This window comes from Amblyomma mixtum, chromosome 2 (genome assembly GCF_055824585.1).
Source record: "Amblyomma mixtum isolate Tamu chromosome 2, ASM5582458v1, whole genome shotgun sequence".
NCBI classification, from domain to species: Eukaryota; Metazoa; Arthropoda; class Arachnida; order Ixodida; family Ixodidae; genus Amblyomma; species Amblyomma mixtum.
The window spans coordinates 53,934,029-53,959,430 of record NC_143013.1 but is presented as its reverse complement, the minus strand read 5'-3'; the positions used below and the strand labels follow the sequence as shown (position 1 = coordinate 53,959,430).

At 48.8% G+C, this 25,402-nt stretch overlaps 1 protein-coding gene across 2 annotated transcripts in view; it reads left to right on the top strand.

Moving 5' to 3' along the window:
• LOC149359389 (queuine/queuosine transporter SLC35F2-like) overlaps positions 1-25,402 on the top strand; it is a 291,042-nt gene that overhangs the window by 21,208 nt on the left and 244,432 nt on the right. Inside the window, exon 2 of one of the 2 annotated variants that reach the window (XM_089571609.1) lies at positions 14,532-14,584. The exons of the other annotated variant lie outside the window; for it this stretch is intronic. The gene's annotated coding sequence lies outside the window, so the exon portion shown is untranslated. The remainder of the gene's footprint in view (positions 1-14,531; positions 14,585-25,402) is intronic. 2 annotated transcript variants of the gene reach the window in all.

Genomic DNA, 25,402 nt, shown 5'->3' with positions numbered 1-25,402 from the left:
TCACTCACTTCACTCACTTCACTCACTCACTCACTCACTCACTCACTTCACTCACTCACTCACTTCACTCACTCACTCACTCACTCACTTCACTCACTCACTTCACTTCACTCACTCACTTCACTTCACTCACTCACTTCACTCACTCACTCACTTCACTCACTCACTCACTTCACTCACTTCACTCACTCACTCACTTCACTCACTCACTCACTTCACTCGGGCACTTCACTCGGGCACTCACTCCTCTGCACTCGATTACTCATTCACTCCTCTGCACTCGATTACTCTCTGCACTCCTCTGCACTCGATTACTCTCTGCACTCCTCTGCACTCGATTACTCTCTGCACTCCTCTGCACTCGATTACTCTCTGCACTCCTCTGCACTCGATTACTCTCTGCACTCCTCTGCACTCGATTACTCTCTGCACTCCTCTGCACTCGATTACTCTCTGCACTCGATTACTCTCTGCACTCCTCTGCACTCGATTACTCTCTGCACTCCTCTGCACTCGATTACTCTCTGCACTCCTCTGCACTCGATTACTCTCTGCACTCGATTACTCTCTGCACTCCTCTGCACTCGATTACTCTCTGCACTCGATTACTCTCTGCACTCCTCTGCACTCGATTACTCTCTGCACTCCTCTGCACTCGATTACTCTCTGCACTCCTCTGCACTCGATTACTCTCTGCACTCGATTACTCTCTGCACTCCTCTGCACTCGATTACTCTCTGCACTCGATTACTCTCTGCACTCGATTACTCTCTGCACTCGATTACTCTCTGCACTCGATTACTCTCTGCACTCGATTACTCTCTGCACTCGATTACTCTCTGCACTCGATTACTCATTCACTCTCTGCACTCGATCACTCATTATCTGCACTCGAATACTCACTCACTCTCTGCACCTCATCACTGCTCTCTGCGGTCGGTCACTCATTCTCTGCACTCGATCTGCACCCGATAAATTGCTCATTCTCTCCGCCAACTGAGTCACTCACCTGCTCACTCAGCCACTCGCGCATTCACTCACTCACCACTGGCTCACTCTCTCACTCAGCCGCTTAGGCGTTCACTCACTCACCACTGATTCACTCACTCAGGCATTCAGTCACTCACATTGTTCACTCACTCAGGCATTCACTCACTCACTATTGTTCACTCACTCAGCCACTCAAGCATTACTCTCTCTCCCACTGGTCCGCGCAGTAGTTTTCGTTGCCAGTGGTCTGTGCGAGTGGGTCGTCCCTTTCAAAGTGTTTATTAACAGCCTACTTAATTTTCATCGACTACCATCTGGTATTGACAAGGCCTATGCAGAGCGTCTACTGAATATTGCACGGGATTTTTGTTGTCTAAACCACGAGTAGTAATACTGCGGTTCATGGCCGTGAAAGTGTATGACATATTGTATACGCTTTGCGCTTTTAACGTTGCCTGGCCTTGCAGTCATTAGAAGTAGACAAACCATGTAAGTCTATGATTTAGTGGACACAGTATTCTCGTTGCTTGCGTGGAGAAACCAGCCGTAGTCTGCGCCAAAAGATTTGTCTAAATGATTTTCATTCAGTCGTAACCCACTGTTCCTCACATGAAGTCGTCACGTCTTAATTTGAAGAGCCAGACAGAGAGAACTTTGCGTTCCAACAGTCGCCCCCAAGATAAGAGGTCAATATTAGTTGTCATCTTATCAGTCTAATCCTGGTCTACTATCACAGGCCCAAGATCCGGGAAGTGATAGATATCATGATTTGCTCGTCCTGTGCTGCGATAACCGAGGGCTCTGCTTCTGGGCTGTGATCCCGTCTGGCTGGTTCGTTCCCTGCCCCTTTGAACTCTGTGAGTACCAGAAAAGCACAAATAGGGGACAGTTCAAACAGGAGTGGCAATCGCGCTCAATCAGCAAACTGCGTGCGAAAAGTTTGCCGCCGTTTGGAGGCACGTTTTTTGTATTGTCACTGGATAATCACGACAGATCACGCGGGCTGCGTCGCTACGTTCGAGAGTCGGTGTCGCTCGAGGAACTACCCGAGGAACGACTGGAAGCCGGCATCCCCAGGCGGGACCGTCGGATAGGGGAACAACCTGAAGGTGAGGGCTTTGCCAGTTTAACGTTACCGCGTGCGTACTGCGAAGCAAAGTACGCACACTTTGCCTGCAGTGAAGACAGGGAATGTCGTCCTCACAGTGGAGGTGCCGTGACTTCGATTTCTGCTTTCTAGGCTAGGGCCATAGAGTGAAGCCAGATTGACTTCCGAAAGACAATCAGGTCAACCCGTATGGTGGTGGTGAAATATTTTAATGAAATAGTTTAGGAGGTTGTAGCGGCGGTTGGAGCTCTCAGTCCGGAACCCCATTGGCGTAGGCTGCTGTCCGGGCTCTTTCGATGAGTTGCTTTTGACTCATTTCGTCCGAGCTGGTCTGAGCAGCCTCCCACCCCTCCTGCGTTGGCTGGTTATCAACAGTGACCGCCTGATTTCGTTGGCAGGCCCATACCATATGGTTCAGGTCCGCCTTCTCCCCGCAAGCATTACGAGACCATGCTCTGAAATTTGTTCACGCCAGGCTTAGTCTTAACTTGGGAAATTGGTACTTCTGCAATAAGGGACACCTGGGCACTTGCTCTGAGCTCTCTTCTTCACACCGTGGCTGCAATGTGGTATGAATCGGTTATTCTTTATTTATTTACTTTCTCTCTACCTCTGTGCGCTTTGTGCGTGTGCGCACGCGCGTGTGTGTGTGCGTGCGTGCACGTGCGCGCGCGCGATAGAGGGTGAGTGAAACATTTAATGCGCAGAACAAATAATCGCGGTCACTTGGGTGGGCCCTCGTGGCACCCATTGGCTTTTGCGGCTGCTCTTTCCTGGTTGATCAGTTCCCTTACGCGTATACGCATGCGGCAGTGATAGTCGGTACCAGCCATAAGCCATGCGATCTTTCCTCCTTATTTTCTTGGGGCCACTTGCTACCACTGCTACTCGGCCCTTCCTGCGCAAGTATCCTGGGTTCAAAAGACTCCCTCGTAGGGCTCTTTCTTGAGTGTAAATCGCATAAATAGTTACAGTTCTTGTATATAGAGGGCACGAACACCGCATTTAAAGCGAAACAATACTACTTCGCCGGTGCAAGTTCTCCACCTTCGCCTCTCCTGAGTGTACCTCACTGTCACCCAGACTTCGCGCACGTTTATGTGGGAAGCTCCCAGACACCCTTAGAGCGTGTGGGGGTAGCGGTCTCGGACTCGAAGGAGCTGCCCTCGAATCAGCGTGGCAAACTCAGCGGAGACCAGCCACCAAGTGACAAGAGGTTTTTGGGCATTCGGTGCCCAGCTTTCGCTGGTCGCAAGCCAGAGAATGGGTCAGAACAAAAGGTTCACAAACAAAACAAAGTTTATACAGCAAAGAGACGATACAGAGGATTTCACAATCACTAGTACAAACACATACAAAGTGATTAATAAAACAATGCAACGCGTGCAAGTTAAACTCGAGAGAGAATACAATACACAGGCAATATTGCACCTAAAGTGCACTAACACACGAGAGAGAGATAAACAAACAAAACACAATTTGTTCACCGGGCACTGCGGCAGTCGGACGACCAGAGTTCCACGACGATGCCGTCCCGCAGACTGGCGAACGTTGCCTCGTTGGTCCGTGGCTGGCCGAGTGGTGTTTTCCCCGGGAGTCGAACGGGCGCGCTTCTCCGAAGCTTAAACGGCGGTCCGGACTGACTGATAGCGGTCAACGCCTTCTTTCGTCTGTTTGTTCAACGCGCCAGAGTAGGCGCGCACATACACGCAGCATTTGCAGTGCTGTCTCCCTTCCCTCTTCTCACTGGCCGCGCGTCCCCATTGGTCAGAGGTCGGGGGTCGCATCTCGAAGTTTCGAGCGTGCTCTGGAATGGCGCCGTCGCTGACGTCCAAGTGCAGAGGAGGGGGACATGTCTTAGCGCTCGCAAGGCTGCCCCCTCTTCCCTCGGTTAACACAGGAAGCAACTCGGATGTTCTAGAGCAATCGGCGTGGATGACTCATTCCTTCGGCGCACGCCGTGGAGGGGTGTAGAGAGAGGCACGCGCTCGGCGGGGGCTTTCCCTCTCTCCTGTTGGGCTCGCGCCGGCGAGACGCCGTGCGCGCGGCGGTTTTTCTTTGCTTGTTTCTAAAATGCGCCGAATTTTGTGACACTCACTTAGAAAGAAGCTGCCCATTTTCATGCAGTTCACACGTTCCCTTCACTGTGTACAAGGTCGTAATTCGGGCTGTTGGTGATATGACCAATCCGCTTTGTAGCGGGGGGTCACAGAGTTCTGAATCAGGCCAAGAAAAACGAGATAAGAACGTAGCAAGTAGAAAAAGATCTCTATCAGATGCTATGCATTGGTCGTATAGTCTGGAAAAAAGAAGGATTGTAGTCTCTCGACAGGCGTCTGTGCCACCTCCACGGCCTTAGACTAATCGGGTGATGCCGCCGACCGCAGACCGAGTGCTGTCAGAAGAGTCTCCATCGGTGTTCGGCGGCTTTTTGTTGGTGTCCTTGCCATCGCTGTGGATAATCTACGCTCTAAACAAGATCACTCCTATATAGGAGTAAAAAGGAGTAACCTGTCCTCTAGCACATAGCTTATTCCATTTTTACTTCTTTTTGTTTAAAGTGTAATTCGTCGCTGTCACTCGGGCAGTGGTCATCGCAATATTTTTTTTTCTGGCGAACGACGCGTCCCCAGCCCACTGTGTGCGTATTATCAGCCCTAACAAACATAAATTTCGCCCAAAAGACGCGGGTTCGATCCCGGCCGCGGCGGCTAGAATTTCTTTGGAGGAGAAATTCTAGAGGCCCGTGTGCTGTGCGATGTCAGTGCACGTTAAAGAACCCCAGGTGGTCGAAATTTCCGTAGCCCTCCACTACGGCGTCTCTCATAGCCTTAGTCGCTTTGGGACGTTAAACCCCACAAAACCAAACCAAACCAAACATAAATTTCCGCTGCACAAAAAGTTTCAACACGTCTCCTTGAATGGAAACTAAGTTACTCATACGCCCGAGGATCCGCGAGATATGACGTGTCAGCGATGCATTATTCCCCAAAAAGATGCGTTTCTGGTTTCTGCGGGAACACAAAAGGGTTGTCTTTAGAGGCGCAGCGAGTGGGAGCAGTTTTTTTTCTTTCGAAGTCGCAGACCTCGCGTTATTCTTCCGGCAACAATAGCCGCGAGACGCGAAACGACGAATCGTCGAACGCCATGGCTGTGACTCTGGCCGTTCGTATAGCTTTCGTGGTTCCCGCTACTGCCGTATGGTGGAGCCAGGCATTTCTGTTCGAAAGCATTCCCTGCTGGAAACATACTGGTAGAGAAACTTGCGCCGAGGCTGTGAGGAGGCGGTGTACTACATCCTGTATGTCGCGCTTTCGCCTCGCTGCAGGCAGTGGCCATATTTGCAGTATCGACCGGATACTCTGCAACATGTAATCAGTGTTTAACTGCATTGGTTGGACCGACATGTACGCAGTGCCACGGCACATGAACGCAAATTTGATGTCCTGAATATAAGAAATTTGGTAGCCTTTGGAAGCGCTGGATAACACTGTGAAGGTTTCTTTTAGTTAGCATGCGTAGCTGTAAGTCGATACGGTCTTGAGGTGTGCATTAATAATTTACAGTGTTGTTACAAATGGCCTCGAGCAGTTAACGTAAGCGGGCAAAGCGACGGCGGCTTTGTGGTCGTGCACTAACATATATAGTATACCATATATTCTGAAGAAGCGGATAACACTCTAAAGGTTTTTTTTTAGTTAGCATGCGTAGCTGTAAGTCGATGCGGTCTTGAGGTGTGCATTAATAATTCACAGTGTTGTTACAAATGGCCTCGAGCAGTTAAAATAAGCGTGCAAAGCGAAGGCGGCTTTGTTGTCGTGCACTATCATGTATAATGTACCATATATTCTGAAGAAGCTAAGGCCTCTGCAAGCCACCCCCTGTTTACCTCCAACCACACAGACGCACACATTGCATCCCTGTACCTTGCCGTTGAAACGTTGGGGATTTACGTTGAAATGTTGGGGACTTGAAACGTTGGGGATTTATATTTGCTTATCCGGTCAACAGTTAAACTTGGTGGGCAGGTCATTACACTTTCACATAAGGACTTTATTCCCTCTTTCGATGTCTGCCCAAGTGTATAGAGTAGCCAATCGGCCGTCATGGCTACCCTCTCTCCTTTTCTCTCTCTCTATGTTAGCTGTGCCGAAGGTGTAGTGAAAGGTCCCGTTGCTCTGAAATATGGATGAGAGTTTAATTACCTTACCGGAAAAAAAAAAAAGCAACGAGGACAATCTTCCCTGAAAAGCGAACAGCGTGAAGAACATTCCTAATCATTGCTCGTAACACAGCACCGCAATTTCCCACTTTTAATCTGACGTCAGCGAATCTGCCAGCGGTGTTTTACTTTCCTTAAAACCGTGCGCCCTAGTTACGCTCATTAACAACGGAGGAATGATGACGGCTCATTCCAGAAGGTATCGAAAAGAGAATGAGGCGGTCGGGCGTGCGTTACTACCGTCATCTGTGCGAACCGTCTCCGTTCGTGGGAACCCTCTCTTCGTTTCGAGAGTTTATTATATCTCTTTAATTACTCGGGAGATGAAAAAGCAGTCGACTGCGAGGCCAGAATCCCCCGCTTTCCAATTAAGTTGTCGACGAGTCATTTTCCGCCGGAACGGCGCCGTCAGTCGAAATACGCTTAGATTGCTCGCATTCTGTGTACTTCGAGTGCGGGAAGCTCGAACGTCGGCCTCGGCGAAGCGAGGCGCCCGCCTTGCGATGACTGAAATCAAAGGGACGATACACAAATACAAGCGCATTGTGCCTGTTATTGGAGCGCCGTTGTTCGAGGAATCCGACCACGCGCAGTCTTCGTGGTGCCAAAGAAAACAAAAATGAAAGGGAAATACAAGGAGCACACGCGGCCAGGGATGGCATATTTAAACGCTGGAGCCTTCGCTGTCGTTTTTGCGGAACTTCTTTTGTTTTTTAATTATCTTTTTTTGCGTTCAGTTTTGTGTTGTCCTTCGGAAGTCGCAGTTGCGAGCCGGCGCACTCTGCTTTGATTTGTCGGCGGGAAGCTCTAGAGCGACGCCCCATGACGGAAACGGGATGAAGTGCTGACTCGCTCAGAGCGAGCTTGCTTTTCTATCCGGGAAGCGCTGCTAAAGTAATTACATCCTCGTCGTGAACAGTCTCGGTTAAGGGAAAAGTAAACGAAAAGCATGCCGCAGTGGCGGAGGACATTGTTTCGGGCTTCCCCTTCTGCATTGTTCGATCGCTCCGCCGCAACCAATATGAATGCGCTGCCCGCAATGATTGCGGAAAGAAAGACAATCTGATTGAGCACGCGAGTGGAAGCGCAATGCATACGCGCCGTACATTTGCGCCTCGCCGCCGCGGCTTCGTAGTAAAGCTCGTCGCGTTTTTGATGAAGCGGGATGGTTTCGCGGATATTGAGAATTTGCCTTTTACGCAGCGCATTCTACTTTTGGGCGAAGACTTCGGGAGACGGGCAATGTTTGTGTCTGATTCTAGCTTCAAGATGTAAATCGCTATCTTGGTTTCCGTGAGTGGGCGCCGTAGTTTTGTTAGTCAAATTGCTTTACTAGGGCTTACTTTTTTCCTTTGGTCTGTTTGGTTTTCGCGAAATGAATGTTAAGGAATTAGAAGAACGTCACTTTGAGTTAGATGGTGCATTATTTGAGACAGAAATGGCAATAGCGCTACAGCGAGACATACACAAGAAAGACTTACGCAGGACATGTGCTGTCCTGCATCAGTCTTTCTTGTGTATGTGCTGTCCTGCGTCAGTCTTTCTTGTGTATGTGCTGTCCTGCGTCCGTCTTTCTTGTGTATGTGCTGTCCTGCGTCAGTCTTTCTTGTGTATGTGCTGTCCTGCGTCAGTCTTTCTTGTGTATGTGCTGTCCTGCGTCCGTCTTTCTTGTGTATGTGCTGTCCTGCGTCAGTCTTTCTTGTGTATGTGCTGTCCTGCGTCAGTCTTTCTTGTGTATGTGCTGTCCTGCGTCAGTCTTTCTTGTGTATGTGCTGTCCTGCGTCCGTCTTTCTTGTGTATGTGCTGTCCTGCGTCAGTCTTTCTTGTGTATGTGCTGTCCTGCGTCAGTCTTTCTTGTGTATGTGCTGTCCTGCGTCAGTCTTTCTTGCGTATGTGCTGTCCTGCGTCAGTCTTTCTTGTGTATGTCTCACTGTAGCGCTATTCGCCATTTCTGTCTCAAATTATTAAGGACGAACGTCTCTCCCTTCGGTGGGCTAGAACTCTGCATGCCTATATATGCTTGCAGAAAGGAAATAAAACACGCAGTACTAACACCAGCGCTCAACTAAAACTTTTATTGTTAAAAAAAAAATCCGAGTCGAAGTATCGGCTCAAAGATTACCTACGGGAAGCATAGCAGGAGCATAAAGAGCTGTCAACAACCGAAGCACACTCTATACAGAAACGAGTAGAAAAGGAGTAAGCTGTTCGTAGCGCCCTCTATTTTATAAAGGGGAGAGCGCTAGAGGGCGCCACCTTAGCCCCTTTTTAACTTCCACATAGGTGTATTCCGTGTTCAGAGTTCACTGGAATGAGGAAAATAAAAATGGCGCAGGAATTATAGAAAATCGATTGGACGTTAGGGAATAGCTTAGTCCCTTTTTTCTCTTTTCTGTTTATAATGTAGACAGGTGATTAACTGATTGCAAATAGAAGTTTGCCTGCATCGATAAGGTAACGCGTTCTAATCTCAAAGAGACAACTATCACCGAAGACAGAGGGTTTATTTATGAAGAATAAAATCAAAATGCAGGTGTAGGAGGCTGTGGTGGGTTTCAGAAGCAGAACGCATGCGTCTACACCCGTTTAAGCGCTGATCACAGACGCTAGGCTGCACCGTTATTCACTTAAAAACGGTGCCAACCCGTACTTTTCGGTGAAGACATCAGGAGTTTAATCTAGTACAGAGAAGCTTTCTAAGTCTATCTTCCAAGCTATAAATGCCTCATTTCCTACAGAACTAACTACAACAGATCAATAAACAGTAAGGGAATAATTTTTGCTGAGAGAAATAATTACACGGAGTTCACCATTTAAGAATGACTACTCTAGCCGGCAAGTTGCAGTTCAGTTTATTTTGGAAACAGTAGAGTTGCAAAGGAGGTTGACGAAAAGGCAATAATATGTCTGACTAAGCGTCAATCTCGTTTAACATGGGACATATCATACAGAGCGTGGCAAAAAAAAAAGTCATGAATTATACACACAGCTGCATGCACAAACACATTTGTTATGTACAGCAGACAAAGCTCTCAGCAATATGTATGTTGAAAGAAATTTTTTACAAGCGCTTGGGACAGAACATGAGTTATCAAGGGACAGTACATATTTATCAAGATGCTTCTTGAACATTCCTAGGCATCTGGTTTCATTTATAATATGTATGATTTCAGAAATGGCATAACTACCCATGGCTCGCTCGCACGAGCTGTTTCTTTTATGATGGTGATTCATCATCATCATCAGCCTGACTCCGCCCACTGCAGGGCAAAGACCTCTTCCATGTCTCTCCAATTAACCCTGTCCTTTGCCAGCTGCGGCCACTGTGTACCCCCAAACTTCTTAATCTCTACCGCCCATCTAACTTTCTACCACCCACTGCTACGCTTGCCTTCCCTTGAAATCCAATCCGTTACCATTAAGGACCATCGGTTATCTTGCCGATCACATGCCCTGCCCAAGCTCGTATCTTCCTCTCGATTTCGACTAGGGTGTCATTAACTCGCGTTTGTTCTATTACCCACACTGCCTGCTCCCGGTCTCTTAACATTACACCTATCTTTTTTCTTTCCATAGCTCGCTGCGTTGTCCTTCACAGACGGTGATAATGTTATTACTGATGCGAATACTGCACGGCTCGAATTCGAAAGAAACCTGTTCGATCCTGGCCACGGCGGCTGCATTTCGATGGAGGCGATATTCTAGAGGCCCGTATACTGTGCGATGTTAGTGTACAGAGGGCAAAACGCACGTCTAGAGCGACCTAACTGTGTGTTCCGCTGCTCCCAAAGCCGCTGCGAGCAGGAAGACCAAAAATTACGATGAAATCCTCTGAGTTTTACTGCACATTCTTACACCCAGACCATCTTTAACCAAATGTTATGGCTAGATGTCGCGTGCTCAGCCCGAAACACGCCCAGAATTGTTCTAGAGAAGCGTTTTGCCTTGTGTACGTTAAAGAACCTCTGGTGGTCGAAATTATCCGCAATCCTCTACTACGACGTCCCACATAGCCCGATTCGCTTTGGGACGTTAAACCATGTGAAACCAAACCAAACTAACCAAATTACACGGCTCAAGACCAGAGGATGCCTGCTGGCATCTGTTTACAATATTCCGTGTTGGCCCTGATAGATGGCGCTGCACCCTTGCGTTGACGAAAACACTCCACAGGTGTGGGCGGTAATCCGTCATGTCATTGGTTTTAATGCAAGTATGTGTTTTACGTCTCCACCCAAATTGCGTCACTGTTTGTGCGTGTTTTCCGGTCAATAAAGAGGGTTCGCGTGAACACTCGACAAACGAATGCAGAGCGACCTTCGAGCGACGTGATGCATAACCCGTGGCACGCCTGCGCTAATATTCTCAGCGTGGCATGCATAATGTATTAAGCCTCATGCGTGAATACTTGAAGAGGTTTAGCCCACGAGTATTACGCGTTATATTTTTATGCTTATATATAGGTCTATATATTTGCCTGCGTGTTTTGTACCGACCGGCATGCGCCGAGTGACACGAGGAGCGACAAAAAACTAATCTCTGAGAAATGTCTCGGTATTTGCTGCCACTGAACAGGAAGGTAGAGTCATCGACAGCAGTCAAATAGAAGTGTAATATTCGCGGTCCTCGGCGGCTGATCAGAAAGACGCGGGTTCGATCCCGGCCGCTGCGGTCGCATCTCGATAGAGGCGAAGTTCTAGAAACCTGTGTACTGTGCGATGTCAGTGCACGTTAAAGAACCCCAGGTCGAAATTTCCAGAGCTCTCCAGTACGGCGTCCCTCATAGCCTGAGCTGCTTTGGGACGTTAAACCCCCGTAAGCCTAAACCTTTTCCCTCTGCGATCACGCCGTATTTATGCTCGCATATAATGCATGCACTTGTTAAAAAAAAAAAAAAAATCTCAGCAAATTTAGGGGATGCGTTCATTATACGGGGTGAAATATTCGGAACAAATCTGAAACGGTAGGAAGGAGATAAAAAGTAGGCTTGTAGAATAAATACTTCATCATGTGGTAATAGTGACTTTAAAAAAAGAAACGCTTTGTTCAGGGCTGTTTTCTTAACAATCTCGAAAGCATGGTCAGTGGCTTTCATCTTCGAACCTGCACTTATAACTCGCATAGCGGCCCACAATGCTACCAACTACAGCACAACTATAGTTCATCTATCATCGGTCACAGCTTTCTGCGCGAAGCGCAGCCGGAACAAGCGGCTACAGTCTTTAACGTGACAGCCTGAGCAGTTCGTTTGTGACCAGACCTGGTTTTCATTAGTTTTTGAATTCCTTGTCAAACGTTCTTATTGGCTGATCGTCCCAGTCGTGACATTCGAAAGTCGGCACGAGATATTGTATTGCGTAGTTGTTTCGGCGTTCAGAAAAAAGGGAAAGAGCGCTTTCATTCAATATCATCATCATCATCTTACTGTGGGCCTAGAGGATGGGGTATGATGTTTAGTACGCGAGAGAAACAAATTCTACTTTTCGACAGCCAAAGTGGGGAGCGTTTGTTATCCAAACGTTATCATTACGCGAATTAATACGGTAGGCACAGAGGTCAACCACTGTAGGAACAAAATGGTTTGGCTTATGGTTTATGGGGTTTAACGTCCCAAAGCGACTCAGGCTATGAGAGACGCCGTAGTGAAGGGCTCTGGAAATTTCGACCACCTGGGGTTCTTTAACGGGCACTGACATCACACAGTACACGGGCCTCTAGAATTTCGCCTCCATAGAAATTGACACCGCCGCGGCCGAGATCGAACTCGCGTCTTTCGGGTCAGCAGTCGAGCACCATAACCACTGAGCCACCGCGGCGGCCTGTAGGAACAGAAGGGCGAACATCTAGAAACGAAAGCAAAGCTACAGAAAGCAATACAGATAAAGCACGCAGTTGGGCTATTCGTTCTTTTCAACGTTGGGAGGTACCGTCTTTGTCAAAAGTAACCAGGCTGCATGGTTTGCTTCTAGCTTGTATAATGGAGTCCTTGTGGCTTTCCTAAAGATCAAACGGTGTTGGAATATAAGAAGACCCCCAGTCCTTACCTTTAACGACCATTTCAGTTTCAGGGAAGCTGTAAGGGCTCCACTGTACGAGCTAGAACCAAACCATGCAGCCTGGTTACTTTTGACAAAGGGTGTACAATCGTCATTCCTTCTTTGTGGTCATTGTGTTACTTTTAACGCTGAAAAACCGTCTTCAGACAGTGGAAACTCAATAGTCCAACTACATGCTGTGCCTTCCACGGCACTTATATCGTGCTGGGCGAAAGGGCAAATTGGACACCCCTTAAACTCTCGGGTTATCCACCCTGTGTCGGCTTGCGCACGGATAGCTCGGCCCTCGGTCCGGTTTGCGCGTCACCCGCAGTCCCAGTTCGTTAACGCCGGCTTGGCATAAAAGCCGACCGGGAGCTTGTAGCCGCGTTCTTCGTCGAAATCGGCGAGGTGCCCGATATCTACTCAGAGGAACACATTTGGAACGAAAAGTGAATAGAGGAGCTCAAAGTCGCAGTAAAGCCTCCCTAATTGCACCGAAGAGCGCCAACCCATTAGCGAGGGCTTTTAGCGCCGGCCGTTCTCTGCTCGAGACTGGTACTCGCCCTTTCCCCTTTGTGCGAGGCAATCGAACTCGCGGCGTGCTACTGAATTAGAGAGGGTCGCTTCGTGTAGCAAGCGGAACGACGAGCCGCAGACTGCGAGGCGCGCACGCTAAAACGTCCAGTGCTATCTCACTCCCCCTCGTCAACTGCCGCCGCGGTCCCGTTGCGAGCATGGCAGCAAAAGTTTTTTTGTTTTTTTTTTTGTCTTTAATGTGCTTTCTTTGGCAGCTTACCGCATGACCTTTGGTCAGTTCGCCTTGTTTTTGTTCCCCTTAATTTATTTTACTTTTGCGCTGGCGGTGTCCTGTAATTAAAACAGTGGAAGTGTCTGTTTTCGTACTTAGGGAGTTAGAAAGATAAGAATGCTGTCTCTTACAGCGAACGTCTTAGTTTTGCTCTAAGAGGCGTGGAGATGGGAGCGCTGAGCTTTAGAGCAGGGACTATGCCTCGTAATACGTCTTCACGAAAGCGCAGGAAAGCGCGGACACAAAGGCGAATAAAAAGAGGAGGAGACACCACAGCGCTGGCGTCTCTCCTGTTTCGCAGTCGATTTGGCGCGCCATGCCTGAACGCCTCGGTGACGTATCCCGCCTGCTGCGTTTCACCGCGACCCCTCGCTCTGCCCGTCAGCTCTCTTCTCCGCATCTTCTTCGCATCTATTCTTCGCGCCCCGTTTTTACTCCGCTTTCTATCCCTCGATACATATGAGCGACCCGCCTCGCGATCCCGGCTAGGAATGACAACGTTGACAGCTTCTCCACCGAGTGAGTTGAAGAGCTACTCTGTTTAAAGGCGTTCTGAAAGGAGCTCTCAAAACGGTGCAGTACTCCTGGGATTTTTGAGGCCGCCGCTTTTAGAACATCCTGTAGCAAGGATTTTTGAAATTAGTTTTGTAGAAGCTGAGTTATACATAGTCAGAATTTGAACTGCAGCTTCTTCGCGCCTTTCCTCTCGTATGTTTTTTTTGCACGATGAAAAGGCGGCGCTGCTCGCACGGGAATTCCCGGGGAGACGGAGCTTCCTGAGCCAGAGCGGAGAGACTCTGCTGGCTGGCCGAAACCATGATACCTGCTTGACGCCTGAAATAATCGAACCAATGGCCGTCTCTGAACAGAATTAAACAGGAACGTGGGATGGAGGAGGGCGCGAGCATGAAAGAGTCACTGGAAAGGACTCGCCAACTTTCGCGCGCGTTTGTGGGTCCTATGCAAATTCAAATTCAAATTCAAATTCTTTATTTCTGCTGCGTGTAAAAGTCCTTTATTTGGCTGAGGTGTTCATAACGAGAGAATGTAGTGACTGAGCGAGTTTATGTCCTTTCCTCAGTAGGTAATAAGGGAGTATTATTGACGTCCACGAAAGCGCAGCCATACAGCTACAAATCAAAGCTATACAGCTTTCTCAGAAACTTCGCAGTTAAAGAAAAATTCGTCCTGGTCCGGGGTTCGAACCCGGGACTACCGCTTCACCGGAGCAGTCGCTCTACCAATTGAGCTACCCGGGACGGCAAGCTTATGGTAGGGCGAGAGAGAATTGATCAATAACTTGAAGTGGGAACAGTGTTGGTCAAATCTTTAGGGGAATTCCTCTACTATTTGCACTATTTGCAGGGTGGAGTACGGGCAGCCGCGGAGGAGGAGGAGGATTAAAGAGGAAGGAACAGGTGCTTGCTACAAGGGAGGGTACAGAGGGAAGGGGTTGAGGGAGGCTACGGGGAAACGAAGACTGTGTATGCACTGCTCAATGCTTGCTTGTCAACACTGTCAAAGCCTATTCGCTGTGTATTATGCGGTTGTGCCTGAAAATTCGTTCGCCACGAGCGTAGAATAGAGAATTCAGAAGTTGGTTGGGTCAGAAGAAGCAACGAGTGAACGCCTGACGGGGCAAGTGACGTTCACTTTGACAATCGCCAAGTAGTGTGGCTTGCAATGCCTAGCATTTCATTTTGTACTTTACCATCGTCTTGTCTTCACCAAGGCCACGAGAATGGGGTTCATATGCGGCATATTGATTTATTTATTTATTTATTGATTGATTGATTGATTGAATGATTGATTGATTGATTGATTGATTGATTGATTGATTGATTGATTGATTGATTGATTGATTGATTGATTTATACACTTTATAGGCTGAAATGGGCATTAGGTGTGGTGGGTTAGGAAGGGTTTGGTGAGGGAGTAGCGGTCAGAATTCCTTGGTCCAAGAGTTCATTGGCCTCAGCTGCGGCGCTGGTTCGCTGTACCAACGTGAAATGACGCTGCGGGTCCGAATCGGCCAGCAGATGCTGCACTGCTCAAGATCAGGGCTATCTGTTGTAGGCATTTTGGGGCAGGCCCTACACCCCCATGTTGTGTCGTTAACGTAGGAGTCTCTCTGCACCAGACACATTCGCTGTTGTATCGTGTGGGCCGTATCTTGTGGTGTAGTGCTCTGTTTGGATACGTGTTGCCTTGTAGACGCTTAAGTCTAGTGGTTTCTTGTCGGCGTAGATTGTCATATGGGAGTGCGTACTTCTTACGCCTCTCCCTACAGGATTGTTTCTCCGTATGTTTCTGGTGTTGTCAAAGGCTATGCTATACTAAGGTCCCCGGCCGCTTGAGCCTGAAGCCGAACACCGTGTCCGGAAACAGGTCGTTGTCTTCCGTGCAGTTAGTTTGTATTGTCTTGAGGACTTTTTCGTATAGCATTCATACGCAAGAGGTTAGCGAGATGAGTTGGAGGCTATTTAGGCTAGGCGTTTTGCCTGGTTTGGGAGTCATAATGATCTCCGCGCATCTTCTTTCTTCAGGGTCTGTGCCTTGGTCTCAGTTTTGGTTATGAGGTCCGTTACTCTCTGTGTGGGCTTGTCGTTTAGGTTTCCAATTATCGCGTTGCTAATATGACCTTTGCCTGGAGGCTGTGTTCCTAACAAATAATCTGACCCCTGCGTGTACCTCGTGTGTCATTACCTGTGCTAATAGCTTCAGATTGTACTCACCCCTTTGTTGCGTCGGGCATGAGGGTGTATGTGTGTCTCCCCCGTATATGGACCAAAGGTGGTCGATTATTTGCTGGTCTGTCTCTCGGAAGTTGTGTGTTATCCTCTCCGGTGTCTTGCTGTGTTCTCTCTGAGTTTGTTGGGTCAATAACATGTTTTAGCAGTGTCTACGTTTTGCGCTGCCAAGGTTTCCGTTTGCAGTTTCCCATAGTTGTTTCCAGTTATTGCGGAGAAGTTTAAGTGCCTATTCGGCGAGTTATTCGTTGATTTGTGCTATTCTCTCTTTGAGTTTCCTGTTTATGCGCTTTCAAGTTTTTGGTTAGTTCTCTATACGTGTGTCCTATAGGTGGAGTGGGCGTTTGTCTGCAATAGGGAAGTCTTCCGTGCTTTTGACTTCTTTTCTGTTGTCTTTATGGCTTTTTCTGATCTCGCCTGTTCTTTCTTTTAAGCTGGTGATCTCTTAAACTTCCGTTGTTTGTTATCTCAACTTGTGCCAGTCGATGGTTGTAGGGTTACGCAGGGGTCTGCTATATTCTGCTAAGTTCACCTCTGTTTGAATGACGTAATGGTCGATGCCAAAATTTTGGTTGGTATCGGTCCATAGATATTCTGCTATGCTTCGGATTAGTGTTAGGTCGGAGTATCTGTCCGTGGAGACTCTGTTCCCCCTCTGGTGAGTAGCGGGGACCGGTGGCGAGCTCCAGGTCATGCCTATGCGTGTTGTTTAAATGGGATCTCCCTTTGCTGAGCCAATTTTGTGCCCCCAGTTTCCGTGCGAGGCGTTCAAGTCCTCAATAATCACCTGGCCTTTGACTTTTGTTTCTACTTCTTCCATCAGTGCATCGAATTTGGCTTTGTGATGTCTGGGGGGCGAGTGCACATTTAGGAGGCATACGCTGCGCTCGTCTTTTTTCTCTAGGATGATTTCACAAAAGATGTGTTTGATGGACTCTTCCTTGGAGCGAATTTTATTAATTGTAATGTCTTTGTAGTACAGTGTTGCGGCTCTCTTGAATCCGCCGTTCTGTGGCTGATTTGTAGCTCGCCATCTTGAAAAGTGGGTTCGTTTCTTGTAGCGCTGAGATTTCTGGGGGTTTGTTCTCTTTCACAACATGGATGTTAAAGTCGGTCTTCCCCTTAGAGTAGCAGCAGTTCCATTGCCATTTGGTTTATAGTTTGTTTTGCTTGTTAATTTTTAAAGTTGTGGTTGCCTACGCCTGCACGGCGAAGATCTTTGGGTCTCCGCAAAGGCCGTCTGGTTCGGGCCCCCTCTTGTTTTGTCTGCGATAGAGTTCCACTGTTGTTTCGTCTCTGACGTTGTGTCTGTTTGCTATCTGTTGCACTGCTGGCATCATGTTTCTCAGTTGTTGCGTGAGACTCATGCTCTCTAGCGCGTTCGGGGCCCCTTGTGTAAGGACAGATGTTGTTTGCGTCAGCAGCGGCGTGCGCTGGCGTGGCTCAGACATGTTTGTGTTCGCAGGGTTTGCTTGGCTATATTGTCTTTTTTTCTAGCGCGGCTAGTCTCTTTCACTTTGTCGTTTTCATCTCTAAGCTCGCGGTTAGTGGCCTCTGTGGCCTCTATCTTGGCTAGTATTGTTAGGTAAAAAGCAGTGGGAGAAGCCCTTCTGAACCCGCTCACCTTTTAAGGTGAAAGCCTTTAATACCTCATCGTTGTCGACAGAAGGTTGTCAGCAGAGGTGTCGCGCTTTTCGGTTGGTTGAAATGGTTATGACGTCAGAGTGCGCAGATTCGCAGTAATGAGGTCACCCACGGATGCCTGACGCCCCCTTTTGGAGCAGACGACAACTAATAAAAATAGTTGTCGTCCGTTCCGACAAGAGGCGTAAGGCGTCCGTGGGTGACCTCGCAGTCAATGCCAAACAGTACGCCAGTAAAGGCTTTCGCCTTGCAGCACTTTAGGGAGCCAAAGTGCCCCCTGAATATTTTTTCGGTGTCTTTTCGGCGCTCTTCGTCCCTTTGCCGTGGCCAGCATTCGGTAGTCTCTGGAAGTCCTCGCCCCGCTATGGCGGCCTGGAACTTGCGTCTCGGGTGCTGGTCTTGGGTCAGAGGGGTGCCGCAGAGAGATGTGCTCTTGCGCTTGAGCACTACTTGCAGAACTTCCGCAGCGCTGCACGCTAAGAATAAGACGGAATGTACGTACCATGCCCATGACCTCGAACATGGATGTGTAGATCAATAGGTGGATGTACCCAATCCTCTTGTTCTCGGGGCAGTGGTCTCGCCACTTGCCATACCGAGCTGCACACTGCAGATACCACTGATTGGAGATTGGGCGTATCCCAGATGAGCGCCATAACCATAACCAAATGCGCAATAAACAGGGGAACTCAGAGAAGCTAGACGGGGTGATTCGTGTCCCTATAGGTCGCAACTTATGTCTTTTTTTTTTACCGCTAGAAAATCCTGGCCAGGCCCGGAAAATTACGTAAACCGAAGGATATTAGTGGTGCCCCTCGAAAATTTCCGTAACTGCTCCCGGACAGCTGAATTCCTCGCCCACCACAATTAGTTGACCGATTTTATGTACAATACTATTGAGAGGAAAGTGCCTCCTTAATAGGGGGAAAGCAGCGTGGTGAGACCTGCCGTTGATAGCGCAATCTGCTGATAAACTGATAAATATGCTAACACAGGGCCATCTGATAGGCAGGTGAAGTGATTTCGTTTGATTTCGCGTTTGTGATTCGCCGAGTTCACTTGATAAGCAAGAACTGCGCCTTCATTTTCGCGGTAATACGGGGAAGATCATACCAACTCAGTGGTTGCTTATACCAGAGGGCGAGTACATAAGTGCGGTCTTAATGAAGAGTCTTCAGACACAGAAATGTTTTACTGTTGTTTACGATTTTACATTGCGTTTTTCATAAAGGAGGGGCCCCAGAATCCAGCACAGGAAATTGGTGAGCTGTGCTTAAATATAAGAAGGTTAGTAGACCAGAGAGGCGCATCAGGGCCACAGTATCCTTCTGAGCCGTCTAGCGAACTTTCTTTGCTTGCCTGAAGATCGAAATGTGCGGAGCGCCCAGGGCAAGGATCTTTCCGAAGCGGAGGTTGACACCTTTTGGTGTACGAGAACTGGTGAACTGCAAAGTTGAAAAGCAGACCCTGTGTCCTGAATAGTTTTGAGCTGGGCTGTATAGCATCGAGCAGTGCGTTGACAGCGCGGACAAAAGGAGACCGATGACACGGAAATGCGCTGAAAACTCTTTGACGGCGCCTGTACGTGCACCCCATGCCTATAAACTAAGGAAAGCAAAAATAGTCTATATCACACGCTGCTGCATCGCTCGGTGCCCTCGCGACGCCTTGCGACGTTTTTTTTTTTTTTTTTGTAAGCATGCAGGAACGCCACGGATATACGTAAGCGCCAAGACTGGCATGCCGCTATAGATGAAAATGGTCACCACCTTTCTGGTCCTGACAGCACTTACTGCCGGAAAATGGCTCGACAATTAAGTTTAAGCGAAGATCGAGTGACATACACCACTTCCGCAATGGATAATACATCGGAATTACGCTCACACCACTTTTGCTCACTACAGTATACATTGGAAGTGCTTGAACTGCATGCTTCCATTCCAATCGCCTGGCGACAGCGCGACAGATGCGGTATAAATACGGGCTTCGCTTTCAGTTAAGCTACTTTGTTTTGTATGCTTTCCACGGAAAGTCTGCTTCTTGCGCAAGTCGTACCTTGCCGAGAATTTAGAGAAATTTGCGATCCAGATGGCGAGAACGACCATTGCGTGCGAAACATCGCCTGTTCCGTGCGCGTCAGCTGTTACTTCGGCGTTTTACGCGTCCCCAACATGCAGTTTCGTCGGCGTGTCCAACAGGCATAGCATGCAGCCACGGTTAATAGGCACGCGTGACACATGTACACGTTGCATCAGTCTTGATTTTGGCGCCTACTCATTCACTTACAAGTGTCACGGTTCTACGAGGTGCAGTGACTCAGCTCCCGTGCCGATAGCCTTGTGTTTCCCCCGAGTAGGTTTTTTGCGCATGGCGCTGCTTGTACGGAACGGCGCTCGCGGGGTTCTCGGCTGCCTCCGCCGCCGCTGCGTCGCGACGCGAGTTTAATGTTCAGCACGACGCGGCGCTCGAGCAAAGGGAAAAGCGGGTTTCGAAACTCCCCAACGCCGCTGGCTTCTCCTCCCGTGCTATAGCGGATGAGATTTACGGCTCTCGCAAGCGCGAGAAATCCTTATACGTGGCTTGGCATCCCCGGCGCCCATTAGGGACTGATATATGCCGCGCCGCACATATATATCCCGCTCGCCGCCGGAGAGCCGTGTGCGGGTCGCAGCTCTTTCGTGCGGAGAGTGAGGCCTGGATCCGAGTGTCGTGCTTGGGGCTCCGCTGGCGAAGGTGCGCGGGACAGTGGGGAAGAGTCGTTGTAGAAAGGGACGCGCGTGGTCGTGTTTTAATTCCGCCAAAGAGCGACGGGGTACGTGTGCGGATTAATTGAAACGAGTGCCCTTCCCGCGCTCTCGCCGAACTGTGCGGCCGGCGTGACAAAGGCGTCGCAGCCGAAGCTGCAGTCGTTTCCGGATCGGCCTCGCGGTCCCTGTGCGGACGGGCTGGAGAAGCCTTCGTTAATTAAAGCCGTGGATCGTAAGAATGGTGTTGCCTTTGCAGGTTGTGGCTCTTTACGAACATGAAAAGAAAAAGGAAGAGAAAGTTTTCTTTGCTCTCATCCCGGAGCAGGAAAGGACAGATATGTCTGTGCCATACATCGCCTCAAGAAGCGCTCTCTCAGTTTTAATTTAGATAACACTTCTGCCACATGCACATTTGAATGGTATGCGTGTGAAGGACACACTACCGACGGCACCACTCTTTCCCCTCCCGAATTCCCTCCTGCATAACATTTACCGGTAGGCAGATGGTAGTTGGAGAATTTGGTTGTGGTGTATTTTTTTTTATGCGCAGATGTGCGAATCGTATTGTACGTATATAACAGCCTCCGCACCATTATTCTATTCGCGTGTTGAGCTTGGTACGCAGGACTGCTCCCCGAGTGGCCATCAAGGTTTCTCGCGGGACATCCTGGGAGTTTCGGCATCACATATTCCATTGGCTGTATGGATGAATGTATCGACAACCGAGTCCTCATCATTCGTAGAACTTTTTCAGAGGCAAACTACCTGAGCAGCAAGGTCAATGTTTTAATGAAGCAAAGTATCGGACAAAGGTGAAAGAACTGTAAGCCTTTCTCACGCTTTTCCGCTTCTCTCTTTCTCCCGGAATAGAAGACGTTCCTGATAAATGTTTCGAAAAAATCGGCTATCAACGAATTTACGGAAGCACCATTTTAAGTACACACACGTCAATGACAGACTGTGGCTTGCCCCTAACACCTTCAGTGTGCAAACTCATTGGAACGACAGGCTGTGGCCTGCCCTGAACAGCCGTTGTGTGCAGATTCATTGTAATAACAGGCTGTGGCCTTCCCCGAACACCTTCATAGTGGAGATTCATTGCAATGAGAGGCTATGGCCATACCCGTAACACCTCGAGTGTTCCGATTCATTGGAATGACGAGCTGTGACCTACCCCTAACACCTTCAGGGTTCAGATTCATTGCAACAACAGGTTGTGGCCCGCCCCTAACACGTTTAGTGTTCAGATGCATTGGAATGACAGGTTGTGGCCTGCCCCTAACACCTTCAATGTGCTGGTATATTGGAATGGCAGGTTGTGGCCGGCCCCTAACACCTTGTTGAAGACGGAGGGGGCCTGGAGATGACGGACTCGTTCAGCCCCGCAGGTCCCGGCTCCGAAGGACGGTGTCGGACTCCGATATGGAGGAAACTGTACATAATGTTTATTTTACATATTTACAGTCGAGATGACAGTGCCCCGGTCACAAAACATCACTCCGTTAAATAGGGTCCGTATTCCCCAGATCTCTGCCTGGGGAATAAAGTTCTGAGATCGATGACCAATCAGGTGGGCCGATGTGGAGGTATTTACGACGCATTATTATGCGCAACACTATCTTTAGCTGATGCTATAGACTCGTATCACTTTGTATGAATGCTGCTGTAGGTTTTTTCCTTTTGTTTCTATTTATGCACAATTCGCTTCGGAATAAGGTTGATTTTGTCGCAATGGACTTCGCGGCCAATGAGCGCCACGGCACAAGCTATTTTCGTCTTCTCAATTTGGGGTCAAGGACCCATTACGCAAGTATTTCACCCTAAGGAAGCCGAGCACCCGACCAGGGGAAAGCTTGTACCTATTGTATCACCGGTTGGTACCCAGCGGCACTGCAGGATCGAAGCCCGCACTTCTCGCATGCGAGACAGATGCTCAAACCACTATAGCTGCCGCTGCAGTCTTCACGGTCAAACTGATGCGTGGTAAATGAACCAGGGGTAGTACCATTCCCATTCCCCCCCCCCCCCCCCCCCCCCCCCCCCCCCCCCGGTATTTCCTTTCAACATTGTTTCTCTACGACGCGCTGGACTGGAAGCTGGCGGGCGAAGTGACTAACTGCAGGAACGTGCTGTGGCACCGCTCTAGCCACTAACCTCCCGCACCTGCTGTGCGCTAACGTGAAACTTTTTCTTTCTTTTTCTGACGGTGGCTGCATAATGTAATGCGGCTAGTGTGAGGCGAGCAAAAAATAAATCGTTAAAGAATGAAAGGATAACCAACTTTTAAAGCCCCACTTCGCTGCTCGCAAACCGTACATTAAAATTACGGACTGCGCAGGTCGCTGCGCATGCGAGGCGGTTCATTATTCTTCTAGGCGGCGGTGCTGCACGGTATACGTGAGGCGTTGGAAATGGCTTCCACCGAACTCACTGCAACGCGCCCCCGTTTCTCCCCAAAGCCATTCCGGTCACCTTCAGCGGCACGTGCCCGGAATGAGATATTCGGTCTCCGCAGAACAATAAGCCGTTTACGCCGGGCAGTCATCGAATGGAAAGTGCTCTTTCGAATGAAGCGCAAATAAGGCCGCGGCTGCAGCGTAGGAACTGGCCAGCTCTGACGTATCACCGCGCCAAGAACAAAAAGGCTAAATACCATCGGGCGGCTCTTTTCAAGTGCCGCGAAGGAAAAAAATCGGATTCTAAGAAGACGTAGAAAGGGAGGGAATATGTTCTGAAAAGCGCATGAAAAGTGTCGAATCAAAGCAAGAACTAACCGCCGGTTAGCGAACGGCAGAAAAGCGCGCGTGAAAATGAAACAGGTTGATGAATACGCAGTATAAAGCGCGCAATTAGGAACTCGGCATTCGGGCCTCTGACGGCGTACGAACCTGTTCTGGCGTTCTCGCGCGTGCAAGAAAATGTGCTTGAGACGTAACGACGTCGAGGAAGCCGGTTTTTCTGAAGCAGTTTTTGTCGCTGAATTTTTTTGGAGCAGCAGGTGTCGTAAGCGTATGAATGCGAAAATCTAAGGGCTTCCTGCAAAGAATATTAAAACCTGTACTCAAAAAGTTTAAACACTGGAGTAAACAGAGAAGCTCAGCGCCCGAGCCGGGTGCGATGAAAGCTCTGAAGATTAGAAGCGGAGGCTCCAAAGTTTTGGTGCACATAGCAACGCGAAGACAGGCAAATAAAGGGAATAAATTGAGCATAAATGCAAACACAGCTCGCTGCCATCCGAAGAATACTTTATTTTTTATTAAAGACCCATGGCCTTGTGATTTCTTTATTTTGTTTTTAGTGGGCGGCCCATGGCGGAAGGTAATCTACATTATGCCTGGCCGGCATAATGTAGATTAACCTCCGGCCGATGTGCGTATGTGAGGACGGCTTGGAGATGGGGGTCCTGTGCATACATGGAGCACGTGCTATGTGCACCAGCCCGTGGAGGCGCCATAGTTAAGTAGGCCTCCATTACTGCTGGCCCTAATGAGAAATTTCCCTAGCTTCTGCTTTAATTTATCTCCTTTTATACTCCGCTTATTTAATTTACGACGTCGAGTTTTTGTTCGCAGCGCGCTGCGCAGAAACAAAAACAAACTTTGTTTTGGTTTCTTAGCAACACTGCGCGGACCATCGTTGCTAGACGAGATCTCTTGTGTTTCTTGGTCGATTGGTTTCCCTTGAAGTGCGCTCACTGCCTTTGCCTTACGACAGCATTTTTCCAGGAAGTAAGGCGTATAAGCATTATGGATTGTGAAGGCATCTCCTATAAATATTTGTTCGGGGAAAATATTTTGACCGAAACTTGCCTTTAACGGGTTTACACGGAATGTATTGAAAAAGAAAGATGCGTTCATGAAACATGTAAATATGCTTGAATAAAAAATTCGCAGTAGCTTAGCTCGGCTAGGCCTTAGTCTAGCTATGCCTTAGCTGACGCGGTGAGTGCGCGGCGTCCGCCAGCATCGGCGGTTGCTAGGCAACGGCTCAAGGTCGGTTTCTGTGCATCCTCGGAGCACCGCCACAGCGTAATCGCAAGTCCGTGGCCAATGTAGCTTTCGCTACAAAATGTGTGCGAATTGCTGCGCCATGTGAGGCTGTTGGTAAGGAGGGCGAGGGAGACACCAAAATGTGAATTTTGTCTGGAATGAAACCCTGATGAGGTGAACATGCCATACATTCGCAGAACACGAGGATAACCTGGTTTTCTGTAGTTTCAAAGGGTGTTGCGGCTGTGCCTGAAGGGTTGTCACTGCGATGATCTTGCTGTAAAAAAAATAATCCGTGAGGGGGAAACCTTAGAGCGTTGCACTGATGACGAGAGGATGCAGTCGTACATTCCTGTGCAAATAGTTTATCCGCCGTGCGAGACCTGTAAACTAAAACGGGGGTGCTTGTGCGGCGAGCTGTCAGGGTGCTCGGTCGCCAGATCGGTGGCATATATTCGAATCTGAATAGTAAATGGGACGCTTTCTGCTTTGCCACGTGTTTGTACAGCACGTTCTGTGTTCAGGCTAAAATACCAGATGACAACTACGGCCAACCGCGCTGCTTTGTTACACACACAAGGAGGACGAAAGGCGACAGCTTTGTTTTTTGTTTTTAACTGAGGAGGTGAGGAAGTGAACTGCAGGTGCACTCCATCGATCTGCTGATCCACACTAGTGGAATGGAAGAAGTATAGGCAGGAACAGGGAGAAATTCCAAGTGGGAAGTGAGAATATCACAACATGTCATAACAGCGAATGTCATAACAGTGAGCTAGGAGTGCGATTTGGCAGGGTATACCGATGCATGCACTCGTCGAGTGCATCGCATGCACCTTTTGAAAATGCATCACTGACGGGCGCCTAAGCCAGTTTCACAAAGAAACTGGAGGAGCGCTCAAAGTTATTGAATGACGGCATATATCGGTTGTTAAAGCGCCTAAAAACGCATAGAACGGGCGGAAGTAATGATTAGCGGACAGTCCTTTCTGTGCACTCTTTATGCTGCGATACACCGACATAAATAACCACCTTTGCTACGCTCTGGTAATAACCTATATCCCCATGAGCGGCCTAGAGGGTCTCCTCGGAAAATGGGCGAGAATTCC